Below are 16,063 nucleotides of genomic sequence, written 5' to 3'. Positions count from 1 at the left end.
TCAGTATATAAGATGGTTGCCAGATGATAGACTCTATTTTTTCAATAAAATCTGTAGAGTCTCTTATGTAAGATTTCAAAGATAGTACAAATCCAAAAAGAAAGTGGTCAAGGAATTTAGAAAGATTCTCAGTCAAACCTCCTATGGAGGAGATGATAGGTCTTCCAGGGGGGTTGTTGATACTCTTGTGGACCTTGGGCAGGTGATAAAAACAGGGTAAGATCGGGTTCACAGTCTTGAGAAAGAGATATTCCTCCAATTCGATCATTTGTCGATCGTGCCATTTTTTAAGCAAGTTATACAGTTCCTCGATACTGGTCAAATAATCCTTTTTTGTGATGATATTATAACATGTCCGATCATCAAGCTGTCGCTTTGCTTCTGCGACATATTGCACTTTTGACATGATGACTATGTTGCCTCCTTTGTCGGAGGGTTTGCAGATAATCTTCGGATCCTCCATCAGGCATCTCAGCGCCTGTTGTTGTTTTATAGTCATATTGTGGTGCATCTTTTGGGGATTAGATTCCATCCTCATGGCGGCCAGATCCCTGGTTACCACTTCTGCAAAAACGTCAATTGCATCCGCTGCGGTCTGAGGGACAAATCGTGAGGCAAGTTTGAAGCTGGTCTTCGATGCTTCCTGTTCTACGTTGACATTGTCCAGTCTCTGTGTTAATGTGTTCTTCGCTGCGGTGAACTCCGTTTCATCATCCGTTCTAAGATTCTGCAGAACTTCACAAGCTGTTAGGTCGTTGACCGTGAGAAGATCGGTGTCTTTGTTGTTTCTGAGATGTTTGGATTCCTGCTTAGTTGGCTTAATCTTAAAAAACTTGTGCAACTTGATCTTTCGAGTGAACTTGTAGAGGTCTATGCGTGTCTGTGTATATTCCATATTTTTATTTGGGCAGAAGGTTAGTCCCAATTTTAACACAGACTCTTCAGATGGTGTTAAGGTTCTTTCGGACAGATTGACAATAGTTAGTTGATCTGGAGTGTTTACCACTTGCCCCTCCTTTGGCTCCTGGTAACTCGTGTTGTTGATCTTGTTTGTCCTCTGCCTTTTGGCTTTCCATCCTCCTCGCCTTGTTTGCCTGCGTTTTCTGGGGGCTTGTTCTTCCCGCCCCTCAGCCAGCTCTCCCGGATGACTTTGAACTCCTGCTGAAAAGGAGTCTTCGTGGTCACTGTCGCAGGCATTGTGGTTCCGCCAGGCATTTCATCTCCCGAATATTCACTCTGAGTAACATCAGAGTCCGAGGTCTCCACTCTTGTTTCTGTGGATGTGCTCAACGCCTGATTTTTCTTGGCCAACTCCTTGCGAGGTTGATCATATTTTCTATGAAAGGTCAGAACCCTTCCCATGGCATAGTCCCGCTCATCTCGGGCAAATTTCTCTTGTTTCCTAAGTTTGATTTTGGTCTCATATTTTTGGAGTCTCTTTTTCATATTGGCCCTAAGTTCTTCCTGTTCCTCTTTATTCGCATTCTTCGCGATCTGTTCTTCCAACTCTTCTATCTCTTTAACGACCTTGTCACGGTCACTCCACGCAAATTGAATGAGGATCTCCAGCATGCCTTTACAGGAATTGGCAATATGTGACGCCCATGTTTCTAATAATTGGGGGTCTGGGTTCTCATATGCGGGTACCGTAAAGATCCGAAGACCTCGAGGCACTCTCTGTACCTCTACGTATCCCTGCAATGATGTACCTTCCCACCACTTGCGGAGTTCCCGTTCATATAGTTTCATATAGCTATAGCGCTGATTTTGAATGTAGCGATTTTATGCTCTTATTAGGCATTCGTAGTAATGCTTTGTTTCTCAGACATATGGCTGTTTTTGGTAATTATATGGTCCAAAAAAAGAAATTAAATGTTGCCGATACACGGCGAGATTATTTCAAGTGTCAACACACTGACGTCTTCATTGACGTTTGCACACAACGAAAGCATTGTGAATTATTATTCCACATAGACGATATGGATGAGATTAAAAGGCGTTCAAAGATGGCGCGCCTTAAAGACGCAATTGCATTAGTCCCTTGTTTGTGTCGATAGCGGACATGAACAGTGATAAGGGGAAAAAGTTTGGCGCTCAAATGATAACACTGACGAAGGGATTCCACTCCCGAAACGCGTCTGTTTGCCTTTTGTAAATAAACCGACCTGCTGAAAGTATTGCTGCTGCCCGTGTGAGTGCTGTTTTTTTCTGTGAACCCGGCTGGGCATCTTTGGAAATTGGAGCTTACATATAGGACGCGAGCACCATCGCGCTACACGGCACCCGCCCTGAGAGTGACTCACGTTATGGTGTGTTGGAGCCTTCATTAATTTGCAGTGAGTGCACCACCGTCGACGGACCTACTCTGTCTGGAATAAGGAGAATTGCATTGCCTTACCTTTGGGAGTAACGAGTGTCCGGAGTAAAACGGAGAGTGTGAGAACAGGCGGACTTGAAACACGGTAAGCCTGTACATTTGTGCACCTTTTCCGCGTAACTCTATATCCTTGACGGTTGGGCGTAAGGGCAGGCGGCAACAAGCAGGCGGATACAAGGTTTGGCTCCCGGGACCGGGAGACCAAAAACTGTGGCAACAAGTAATATGTTTAACATGTCAGAGCGCCGCGATGCGGCAGGAGACATTTTCAAAAATAAAAACCCGGATGTTTCAAAACCACCACCAGTGATAAACGTGACTGTCTCCAACACCCTAGCCACGCAGTTTCAGAAACTTGAGAAACTATATGAACGGGAACTCCGCAAGTGGTGGGAAGGTACATCATTGCAGGGATACGTAGAGGTACAGAGAGTGCCTCGAGGTCTTCGGATCTTTACGGTACCCGCATATGAGAACCCAGACCCCCAATTATTAGAAACATGGGCGTCACATATTGCCAATTCCTGTAAAGGCATGCTGGAGATCCTCATTCAATTTGCGTGGAGTGACTGTGACAAGGTCGTTAAAGAGATAAAAGAGTTGGAAGAACAGATCGCGAAGAATGCGAATAAAGAGGAACAGGAAGAACTTAGGGCCAATATGAAAAAGAGACTCCAAAAATATGAGACCAAAATCAAACTTAGGAAACAAGAGAAATTTGACCGAGACGAGCGGGACTATGCCATGGGAAGGGTTCTGACCTTTCATAGAAAATATGATCAACCTCGCAAGGAGTTGGCCAAGAAAAATCAGGCGTTGAGCACATCCACAGAAACAAGAGTGGAGACCTCGGACTCTGATGTTACTCAGAGTGAATATTCGGGAGATGAAATGCCTGGCGGAACCACAATGCCTGCGACAGTGACCACGAAGACTCCTTTTCAGCAGGAGTTCAAAGTCATCCGGGAGAGCTGGCTGAGGGGCGGGAAGAACAAGCCCCCAGAAAACGCAGGCAAACAAGGCGAGGAGGATGGAAAGCCAAAAGGCAGAGGACAAACAAGATCAACAACACGAGTTACCAGGAGCCAAAGGAGGGGCAAGTGGTAAACACTCCAGATCAACTAACTATTGTCAATCTGTCCGAAAGAACCTTAACACCATCTGAAGAGTCTGTGTTAAAATTGGGACTAACCTTCTGCCCAAATAAAAATATGGAATATACACAGACACGCATAGACCTCTACAAGTTCACTCGAAAGATCAAGTTGCACAAGTTTTTTAAGATTAAGCCAACTAAGCAGGAATCCAAACATCTCAGAAACAACAAAGACACCGATCTTCTCACGGTCAACGACCTAACAGCTTGTGAAGTTCTGCAGAATCTTAGAACGGATGATGAAACGGAGTTCACCGCAGCGAAGAACACATTAACACAGAGACTGGACAATGTCAACGTAGAACAGGAAGCATCGAAGACCAGCTTCAAACTTGCCTCACGATTTGTCCCTCAGACCGCAGCGGATGCAATTGACGTTTTTGCAGAAGTGGTAACCAGGGATCTGGCCGCCATGAGGATGGAATCTAATCCCCAAAAGATGCACCACAATATGACTATAAAACAACAACAGGCGCTGAGATGCCTGATGGAGGATCCGAAGATTATCTGCAAACCCTCCGACAAAGGAGGCAACATAGTCATCATGTCAAAAGTGCAATATGTCGCAGAAGCAAAGCGACAGCTTGATGATCGGACATGTTATAATATCATCACAAAAAAGGATTATTTGACCAGTATCGAGGAACTGTATAACTTGCTTAAAAAATGGCACGATCGACAAATGATCGAATTGGAGGAATATCTCTTTCTCAAGACTGTGAACCCGATCTTACCCTGTTTTTATCACCTGCCCAAGGTCCACAAGAGTATCAACAACCCCCCTGGAAGACCTATCATCTCCTCCATAGGAGGTTTGACTGAGAATCTTTCTAAATTCCTTGACCACTTTCTTTTTGGATTTGTACTATCTTTGAAATCTTACATAAGAGACTCTACAGATTTTATTGAAAAAATAGAGTCTATCATCTGGCAACCATCTTATATACTGATCACACTGGACATAACAAGCCTCTATACTTGCATAGACCACGAACAAGGAATCAGGGCTGTTGAATTTTTCCTGAATCGAAGAGAACTGAGATTTGCTCTACACAACAAGATGTTGTTGGAACTTATAAGATTTTGTCTCTATAATAACATCTTTCTTTTTCAGGATACTATATATCAGCAGCGCTCCGGTACGGCGATGGGTTCCTGCTTCGCCCCCAGCTACGCGAATTTATTCGTGGGCTGGTGGGAGGAGCAGGTAGCCTGGGCCCCTGATAATGCCGTGTGGAATGAAAAGATAGTGGCATGGAGCAGGTATATTGATGACCTGCTCCTAGTGTGGAACGGGTCTATGGAAGAGGCTAAGGAGTACATCTCAGTGCTAATAACAATGAGTGCAATCTCAAATTCACTGGGGACATCAGTAGGGACAGGGTCAACTACCTCGACTTAGAAGTTAGTGTGAGGAACAGTAAAATAAGCACCCAGCTCTATCGGAAGCCGACTGCGGGTAATAGCGTTTTACACGCTTCGAGCAGTCATTCCCGTAAATTGATCTCCAACATCCCTTATGGGGAACTCTTGCGATTAAAACGCAATTGCACTCACAATGAAGATTTTGAAAGAGCTGCTAGTGACAGTATAGAGAGGTTCCAGAATAGGGGCTACAATGCCAACCAGCTACATGAAACTTTGAAGAAAGTTAGAAAAACACCACGCAGCCAATTGTTTGAAAAGAAAGTATCGATCCAACCTGAAAAAGTACAATTCAGAATGATTACACCGTTTGCTGCAAACTCCTTCAGATTAAGATCAATTCTGTCCAAACACTGGCACATACTTAAATCGGACCCAATTGTAGGACCAGATATGCCAGCTGTGCCGGCTATCACCTTTAGGAGGGCAAGGTCGCTGCGAGACGAGATAGTTCATAGCTATCTGCCAGTTGAAAAGAAACAGTTGGGAACATTGAAAGATGCAAAAGGTTTTTTCCCGTGCGGGAAATGTAAAGCCTGCTCGGCAAGTAAAAGGACGTTGGTATACGAGGTGCCAGGTCGCCAAGCTGAAAGGAAAATCACCAAATTCATGTCCTGTCACACAGACCATGCAGTTTACTGTTTGGTCTGCCCGTGTTCATTGAGGTATGTGGGCAGTACCATCAATCCAGTTAAGCTTCGAATACTGGAACACATGCGGGCAATTGCCAATAAAGACTTTAGCTATCCAGTAGCACGGCATTTTGCCATTAAACATAAGAGTGATAGGACTCTGCTAAGATATTTCTGCTTAGATCAAGTAGCTGAGAACCCTAGAGGAGGCAATCGATTACAGGTTCTGAGAAGATTAGAATCTAGATTTATTATTGATCTGGAGACCAAGGCTCCGAAGGGACTGAATATGGGGGAGGAACTTGCCTCCCACTTGGGCTAAGCAATATAACATATGTTTGATAACATAAAACTGTTCTGCAATGTGTTTGGAATATTTTGGATCATATGAAATTTTGAAAATGTATATAGCGAAAGTAATTTTTGTCGTCTAAATGAAATACGTTGTTGTGTGTTTATCCTATTGTCAATGACCTGAGAATTTAGCAACCTGATTCTAGGTTGCAATTGCCGATCCACGGCAAGATTTGCTCAGTATAGCGCTGATTTTGAATGTAGCGATTTTATGCTCTCATTAGGCATTCGTAGTAATGCTTTGTTTCTCAGACATATGGCTGTTTTTGGTAATTATATGGTCCAAAAAAAGAAATGAAATGTTGCCGATACACGGCGAGATTATTTCAAGTGTCAACACACTGACGTCTTCATTGACGTTTGCACACAACGAAAGCATTGTGAATTATTATTCCACATAGACGATATGGATGAGATTAAAAGGCGTTCAAAGATGGCGCGCCTTAAAGACGCAATTGCATTAGTCCCTTGTTTGTGTCGATAGCGGACATGAACAGTGATAAGGGGAAAAAGTTTGGCGCTCAAATGATAACACTGACGAAGGGATTCCACTCCCGAAACGCGTCTGTTTGCCTTTTGTAAATAAACCGACCTGCTGAAAGTATTGCTGCTGCCCGTGTGAGTGCTGTTTTTTTCTGTGAACCCGGCTGGGCATCTTTGGAAATTGGAGCTTACATATATATATATATATATACGCACAGGAAAACTAAACAGCCACTTCCCTTACAAAGAAGTACAAAGTTTGCATGTCTGCAGCCTTTCTTATTTTTCACCTTATTCATCTTCTGCTCAATCAACACATCATCCACACATTCACACACCTACTTGCTCCCTTTCTTGGCTGGGGTTATCAATCATTCTTCTTTAATTCAAATTCAAAGTGCAGGCCCTTTATCGACGCTTTTTTATTATAACAACTACCCCGGCCGAAGGCACTATGAAATTTGCACACTTGTGCCCTTTCTTGGCTGAAATTATCAATTATTCTTCAATTTCATATTTTGATTCAAACTCAAGGCCCTTTATCGAGCCTTTTTGTTGTAACTACTGTTGCAGTGATTCTGCTCCTACACACAATTGTGCATAAAGAATTACGACCTCAGTGAATTACGGTGTTCCAAACCCCACCTTAGTACCCAAACCCCCTTACAGACTAGCAATCAGTGACTCATTGGTTCTTCGTCCTATAGCAAAAACACCAATTATTAGTGAACCCACAACATGCGACTTAGGTTACCTCAGGTAAGGTAGATAACAAGAGCACTCTTTCGTTACAGTCTTACACCAGTCCAAAACAAGCACTAAATAAAGACACCAGCAACTTTGAAATGTCTATTTCTAACACTGTAATCTCATGCCCAGTACCTTAGATAATACAAGCAAACATATTATCAGAAATAAAGTTGTCAGCATTGTTACTGTTCCATAAAATACAAAGGGAGAAAGCATCCTATAATGCAAAAGGGAAACTTTATTAAATTTTAAATATACCTAGATTTCACCCTCCCTACTTAGTAGGTTAGTTTATAACTACAGAAGATCTCATACGACTACATAGGCAGACCCATTCCTCTGTTACTCAGCAGTAGTGGATCACATTGAGTTCTACACAAACTGTCAAGATACGAATGTTCTCCAACTGTGTGTAATCATGCCTGCACAGTGTATTACTAAACACGCCAGTATCAGAGATGTCACAGCTGCATATGTCTTATGGCTCGAACGTGCAAAGATCATTCCGAATAACACACACAGTATCCAAGATAACCTTGATGTTTCATGCTCTCACTATACACACTAAAGTAGCGAGGCAGTCTACAAATGTAGTATATCAAATTATTGTCATATGAAGCAAAATACTCACCCTTCTCTAAACAATATTGCAAGTGTGTGTTGTGTGCAAAGCAGAGCAGGAAAACAAAAATGGCGTTTAAGCTTTTTAATAAACCCATGCTAACTTAACACGGTGTAAGTGGAAGGCTCAGCCCACGACACCTTTCCTTGACCAAAGCACATAATATAAACGTGGGCAAATTACGAACGCAGCGTCCAAGCCTAAAAAGCAGAGTCAAGTTCAATTTTGCAAAAAAAAATATTCGATCTTTGATTAAAAAGCAGTAACTAAATAATAAAGAATAGGTAGAAAAATCAAACAGTCTTATTCCACCAGCGTATAAGCACAGTATGTAGCAACAGCCTCCAAGAGGAAGTCATTGTTCTCATCTGAAAACATTTCAGCCATCCAATTCAATAGTGGGAATGAACATACATGTTCCTCAATGACCGGAGCCTCTATCACCATCGGAGGAAAACTCGGTCATTTTCAATCTAACTGCGTGCCAAGAAGTCATGCGCCGCTGCAAAAAAACATTCCAACAACCCATTATTCCATGTATCGCTGCTAAGGCCATAATCCCGCCGCCAGAACAGAGCAAGTCATGAACCACTAAGGGGGTCATCAGCTGGTCATAATCCGTGTTGGCAGACACCGTACTGCAGAGACACAAATCCAGGGCCCAGTCGAAATCACAGCTCAGGCAATGGAAGACAGGCTGAACGCATGTGAAAAAGGAGAATCGAAACGATAATCCATAAGCTGCGCTCAATGTAGCCAGAGGCAGCGCTCCGTAATAACTAAGCATTCGGTTGCGGACCAGCAACAACCAGGACATATTGTCGTCTGCTGCAAGATGTGCATCCATATTTAAGTAAACAAATTAATACAAGCACACCGGCAACTAATGTGAGCATTAAGGACAATCCACCAAAGATGCTGGAAAAATCGAATGAAAAAACACCGACAAACACCAAATATAGTTTCTACAGAAGTCACAAGGCCACTGCTTATAACTTTAAAAAAGTAAGGTAACCCCCTACTCGAGGAGGCATTAAAGATAGTCTGAATTAACTCCCTAAAATTCCGGGGCACGTCTGTATTTAATAAAGCATGCACTTCTGTGCGGGTGTTTGCTACATGAAGGACAAATGTTTCTCTAGCAGATGTAAGAGCATCCTCTTTTTGAGACAATAGCGCTCTTATACGGCTCATTTGGTTGACTCTGCTTTCAAGGTCGGAAACAACGGCCAGAGGGAAACATCCAGCTTTCCATGCATAGGAGTCAACACAACTTTTTTTATAGCAAACCACACGCTCAGTGACAGTAATCATGTAAGCGATGCCTGCTAACATCGCACAACAATCTGCATTATTTCAAAGTAAATAACTTCCGTTTGCCAGTAAACTGAACGATGTTATGATAGCAGGTGTCGGAGTGCCTTTCAAAACTCAGGCCAAATTAGCCCCATCTTGATTACAAGAGCCATGCAATTGTATGTGTCTACAAAGTAAGGAGTGATATGGTGCTATTGAGCAATCCTCGCCATTCTGACAAACTTCTTTTCCCTCCCTCAAGCACCTATATATAAATGGTAATAACCAACTTTCATGGAGATAAGCGCTCCCTAAAGATCCATATCTGCCTATAGCATAGTATTTCATACAAACCTCAAACTTAAACAGTCTTAAAAAGTAACATTATGATACCGTGGATAAGCCACACAGCTGAATCGGATCTCCAATGAGTGACCACTTGTAACAATTCTCATAGCGCGCCTTGGGCTCTGATTTGACAGTGAGAGAGTGATCGCACCATAGTTTGTCTACTAATCATTCTCAGCATATGCTACGAATACGCTTTCACGTTACGCGTTGCTTCAGATCTTACGTATGACGTCACGTACTGCGCCCCGTACGCGAAAGACGCAAATGTTTTTAATTGTTTAAAAACATATATTTATGTATTTAATGAACATACTAAAAGAATAAATTATGTAGGATACTTATGAAAATAGTTTTTTAAAACTTTGAACAATCGTATATTACTTTTAAAAGCAATTACACAAATCGCGCTGGAACGTCATAAGAACCCACATCGTAAGCGTACGCAAAGCCATGATACTTTAAAAGAAGAGATTTCATTGGTTCATAACACTTCCTATTCCAACTGTTGAAAGTTCCGTCCCATTTTAATCATTCTACTTTCACTTTCTAAGAAGAAGCATCTCTTCTGAGAATATTGTCAAATAGAAGGAAAATTACCATAATAACACCAATGGACTCATCTTCCACCCATTCTTCAGAGGAATATTTCATTCCTAAAGAACCTCCAAAGAAGAGGAAAGAAGCTCTGATTTGCAAGTTTTTTTACTTTCCCTGAAGGGCAAAAAAAGGTTAATACTCCGTTAGTAACCTGTAAAATTTGCCAAACACCTCTTTCAAGGGGTGATCCATCTAAAAAATACTCCTTTGGCACAGCAAATATGGAGCGACACATGAAGAACTTGCACCCCAACAACTTTGCTCGAGCTGCAACACGGAGGCTGCAGGACAACCCACCTGCTGCAGCACCAACCACATCAACTACTGCACCAGCATTTTCAGCAAGCAGTCCATACCCACAAATTGATCCTGATTTTGCTAAACTTAAAATTCTATGAATTTATTGCAATAAACTTTTGTGTTATGGGGAACAGTCTATTGACCTGATAAAACGCAGGAAGCAGGAGCATCGCTGTCCTCGACATTAGTTTTTTTTTCTTCTTTTTTTTGTTCCTGTTGAACATTTTTGGAGTTCCAGTTCCATTTTTTTGCTTTTAAAAAAACTTGTTCACAAAACAAACAAAAAAAAATAGAAAACTAAAAACACAAAAAAAACAGAATTATAACAATCTCCTCCTAATAACCACACGGACACGGAGATGAGAATATGAGGATTTAATGGCCCATTGCTAGACTCGCGGCAACTCCCGTGCCCGCCTACGTTCCCAGAATGCAGTGGCCACACGCTCTGGTAAACTAGAACGCATAGCCACACAAATGTTTAAGGAGCTACAAAGGGACCCCATCCCCCGGGACTCAAAAAATAACATTTGGTACCGTGTGGGGAACCCAAATACACCCACGGTCCCAGCCACCTCCCCGTGTCGTTCGAAAGCCGGCATTGCTTGGTCAGAGAGACCAGTTTATATGCTCCTCTCTCTAAGAAAAAGTAATCTGCTTTCCTACTTAAAAAAGACAGCATATTAACTTGCTCGCTCTTTCAAATAGGAAAGCGGTTTGCTGTACTAAGGTGGAAGCCGCGACCCTCCCGCCCTACCATAACAATCAGCAGTGTCCCGGGGGTAGGCACCCCGGGACACTGCAGAAGCCGGCCCTGGGAGGTGTCGGACCCCAGGGCCATCAAGAGCTCCAGGAGGGGGGCCGCGCGACCCCCTCCCAACATTAAAAAGCCCCGAAAGATGGTGGTCGCCGTGGCTGGGGGGTCCGTGACATCACGGACCCCCCAATTTTAAATATTATTGCCCCAGGAAGGTGGCGGTCCCCAGAGCATGTGGGGGGGCCATGAACCCCCCGCATAATTCAAAATAAAACCCCGGGGGTGGCATTCCCCGGGGCTTGGGGGACCTTTTAACCCCCCATTATAGAAAAAAATTGCCCCCGGGATTTGCCCCCCCCCCCGGGAGCTAATTAAGAATAAAACGGACTTCTAGTTTTTTTTCCCTTTTCCACCGCGTACGAGTACGATACGCGTACCCTGCGGTTTTTACATTTTTTAAAAAAAAAGTTTTGGGGCCTAAAGATCCATGTGCGACCCCCTCAGCAGGCCTAGAGGGTCAACATTTTTCCACTCTGCCCCCTTTCCTTATTTTTCAACTTTATTTTACTGTTTTCTTGTGACTCGGTGCTACCAAGGCACAAGATGGCCGACAACACTTCCTGGTTTTGAGTGTTGACAGACAGTTGACAGCCAATCAACATACAGCTGGCGCTCGTAATTGAACGGAACTCCGTGCATGTGTAGAACTCTGTCTCTACATATCGCTATGATTTTACTTGTAATTTTCTCTAAAACTACTGAACGGATTTACACCATTTAACAAAAAGCACAATCTGCGAACCGAACTCTACCTCTTTGCCAAATTTGGTGTAATTCCGTTCAGCCGTTCGGGCTGTAGCCCTGGCTAAAGGTCCCTATGGAAAATTGCATGGGGAAAAAACATTTTGGGACCCCCCTTTTTTCTCGGCCCCCACTTGACGAATCACCCCCAAACTTTCAGGGAAGGAGCGGAAACGAGCAGGCCATTTTCTTGGAGAACTTTGTGAAGATATATATATATATATATATATATATATATATATATGTATGTATGTATGTATGTATGTATGTATACATATATATATATATATATATATATATATATATATATATATATATATATATATATATATATATATATATTACCTACTGGCGGTCGCCAGTAGGTATATATAGTTAGGATTTTTTCTCTATGGGATTTTTGAAAATTCTATGTCTAATAACTTTGGCGTTTGTGGACGGAATTGGCTGAAATTTACAGGAAAATGGCACATTTTGTTTCTGAGCAGCCCTTGAAAATTTGGGGGGGGGTTCGTCAAGGGGGGGCCGAGAAAAAAGGGGGGTCCCAAAACGTGTTTTTAACATTGAGTTTTCCATAGGGCGGTTGGCCTCACTTTTAGCCCGAACGGCTGAATGGATTTGCACGAAACTTGGCAAAATTGTAGGGACTGGTAGCCCGATGTGCCTTTTGTAGGTCTCAATATATGTGCTCCAGTGGATTTTGAGAAATTAACGTTTAAAAAAAGATATATATCTGTAACAGCGGACCTGGCAGCGTCCCAGGACGCGTACTTTTCGCGCAACGGAGCTTTGTGAAGCGAAGCTGATTGGTTCTCCGGCGTCTGTCAACATTCCAAAAAGTCCGTAGCGACCGCCATCTTGTCTCTCGGTAGGATCGAGAGACAAGAGGAGGTCAAAACAAAGGGGGAAATAACTATAAGGGGGCATAGTAGATCCTCGCTGACCCCCTAGGTTTGATGTGGAGGTTTTAAAAGGGCCCCGCGGGGCAAAAAAAAATAATAATAATAATAATCGAACGGCTGAATGGATTTGCACGAAACTTGGCAAAATATTAGGGACTGGTAGCCCGATGTGCCTTTGCTAGGTCTCAATATATGTGCTCCAGTGGATTTTGAGAAATTAACGTTCAAAAAAAGATATATATCTGTAACAGCGCTCCGCTTCGCGTAACGGAGGTTTGCGAAGCTGATTGGTCATTCTGTCACTGGGCTATAGTTGGGCTACATCTGGCTGATATTTGGGCTACATTTGTTTTTTTGTGTGTCTGGCGGCCATCTTTGGGCTACATTGGGCTACATTGGGCTTCATTGGGCTACATTGGGCTACATTTGGGCTCCAACATATATATAGGCCAATGTAGCCCAATATATATTTTTCAAAGTTAATTTTCGTAAAAACCACTGGAGCATATATCTTGAGACATAGCAAAGGCACATCGGGCTACCAGTCCCTACAATTTTGCCAAGTTTCGTGGAAATCCATTCAGCCGTTCGAGCTAAAAGTGAGTCCAACCGCCCTATGGAAATGAAGGAAATGAATGGGTAATTTGTAATTAGCAAATAGCTAATCGCAAACTAGGAATGGTAAAGAATCGCTATTTATTCCTTAAAGTTCGCTATTTAGGAAATGCAAAAAACTTTGATGATACATATGGCGGTTCATCTCTAACAAGATAAGAAGCATAGGGATACATTTATGATGACTGGCGCATCACCAGGGATGTGTTAGTCATTCTGTGCCGCTGTTCCGTCACCTATGGTGTGCTGCATTTACAATGCGGCGCATCATGGGGCAAAAACAGCACAGATGCGTGATGTATCTGTGCCGTAAAGGTGGCGCATTGCTGGAGTTGTATCGCAAGTGTGATGAAGCTCCAGCAAGGGTCGGGGGTGCCCCTGTCGCAGGGTTTCTGTTCTCACACAGAACTGTGGACAGAGGATTGGAACCTCGGCGAATTAGGGTGTCCCAAAACTCACGTTAGTAATCAAAAACTCCTTAGTAAGCTAGGTACAGTGTCACATTGGATATAACAAACTCTCAATGTTTAGACAATCCAGAATATGAACTTATAGTACCTCAGGATACGTGGAACTCATGAACAGTCGGTCGTTATATATTTCTTAGAAACCAGAACATGGAGTTAAGAAGAACACATGTGTATTTGAAATGTTTATTTACTAATGCCGTCTTCTCAGGCGTAGTATCTTAGATAATACAAGTACACATATTATCAGTAGCAAAATTACCAGCATAGTTACTAGTACATAAAAAGTGAATGGTGATAGTATGTTAACATGCTGTAAATGAATAAGAGTTAGCAACACTTATAAGCAGCCGCGGGCCGTGGAGGGAGTTACGGTGAGGCAGGGAGGCGGGGAGGGGGAGAAGCAGGGTGGAGAATACAAGTACACATATTATCAGTAGCAAAATTACCAGCATAGTTACTAGTACATAAAAAGCGAATGGTGACAGTATGTTAACATGCTGTAAATGAATAAGAGTTAGCAACACTTATAAGCAGCCGCGGGCCGTGGAGGGAGTTACGGTGGGGCAGGGAGGCGGGGAGGGGGAGGGGCAAGGTAGAGAGGGCTCCACCCTGCTTCTCCCCCTCCCCGCCTCCCTGCCTCACCGTAACTCCCTCCACGGCCCGCGGCTGCTTATATCTCACCCTCCCTAATACACATATTATATTATTTGCTAAGAAGGTCTCTTTGTGTTGGTTTAGGGCGTGCCCATACTTTAGTGTCTTAGATTAAGGAATCACATCAGCATACACCAGCTCTCTCTTCATGTGAACCGCATCAACTGTTGTGTATGTGTGTTCGGCAAAGCAATATAAAACCCGCCTCATGCCCAGAATTGGCAGAAGTTGCACTTATGTTATGAGTATGAAGTCGTGGAGATCAGACCTCATAACAATTCTGTATCGTGTTGTTCTTGAAACTTTAGCACTCGCTGTACAGATATAGTTTAACAAGCAAAGCAGATAGTAGAGCAATAACATATTATTCTCATGTAAACCACGATGAACTACTAGGTGGAAAGCTAAAGCAACAACTAAGTGTCGTGTGCAGAAGTTGCAAAAAAGGAAAAATGGCGTTTAAACCGGTAATGAGCCCATGCTAACTTAACACGGTGTAAAGATAGCCAGGACCTAGATGACACCTCCCCATGATCCGGAAACGAACTGAATAAGATAATAGAAGTGCCATCTCATGAGAGCAGATTGCAAGTTTATATGTGGACGGTCCGCAAGGTAAAGCATTAAAAACTAGGAAAATGTAATGCTAAAGAAAAATAAAACAGCCAAGTACTTTATCGAGTCTTAAGCCAATAGGCAAGGTAAATAATAAAAACTTGACAAATAAGTCAATGAATTGTCAATGAAATGCTAGTACTCAGCATATCAAACATGAAAAAGGTCTATGACATAACTGTGTATGCAAAATAAGCTGCAACAGCCTCCAATAGGAAGTCACCGTCTTCATCCGAAAACAGTTCAGCCATCCAATTTAAAAGCGGAAAAGAACATACGTGCTCTCCCAGCACCGGATCCTCTATCACCATCAGAGGACAGCTCGGTGGGTTTTCAAGAAAGCTCTGTTCCAAGAAAGACTGTGCTGCCGCCAGTAAATTCCAGGGACCAAGTAGTCCATGCATCAATGCCACAGCCATAATCCTTTCGCCAGGACAAACCAACTCGTGAGTAATGATAGGAGTCATCAGCTGATTAAAGTCGACGTCAGGAGAAACCGGTCCGCAGAGACACAAATCAATGGCCCAATCGAAATCACAGGTCAGGCAGTGAAATACAGGCTGGACACAGGTGAAGTAGGAGAATCGAAAAGATAATCCATATGCCGTGCTTAATATCGCCAACGGCATTGTGCCATAATATTCTAGCATGCGATTGCGGAACAGTGTCAGCAGCTGCAGGGTGGGAGGTTGCATAGGAGGGACATCCATATTTAAAAATGTAAAAAAGCACAAGAGCGTCCGCTGGTAATGCAAGTAAAAATGCCAATCCACGAACCAGAGTGGAGAAAATAGAATGAAAGGAAGCAGGGATGACTCCAAAGATTTTCTCAAATGAAGTCACGAGACCACTGGTAACAACTTTAAAAAAGTGCGCCAGGGCCTTTGTGGAGGATGCGTTAAAGAT

The sequence above is a fragment of the Lissotriton helveticus genome, chromosome 2_1 (genome assembly GCF_964261635.1).
Source record: "Lissotriton helveticus chromosome 2_1, aLisHel1.1, whole genome shotgun sequence".
NCBI lineage: Eukaryota > Metazoa > Chordata > Amphibia > Caudata > Salamandridae > Lissotriton > Lissotriton helveticus.
This window is presented reverse-complemented; position numbering follows the sequence as displayed.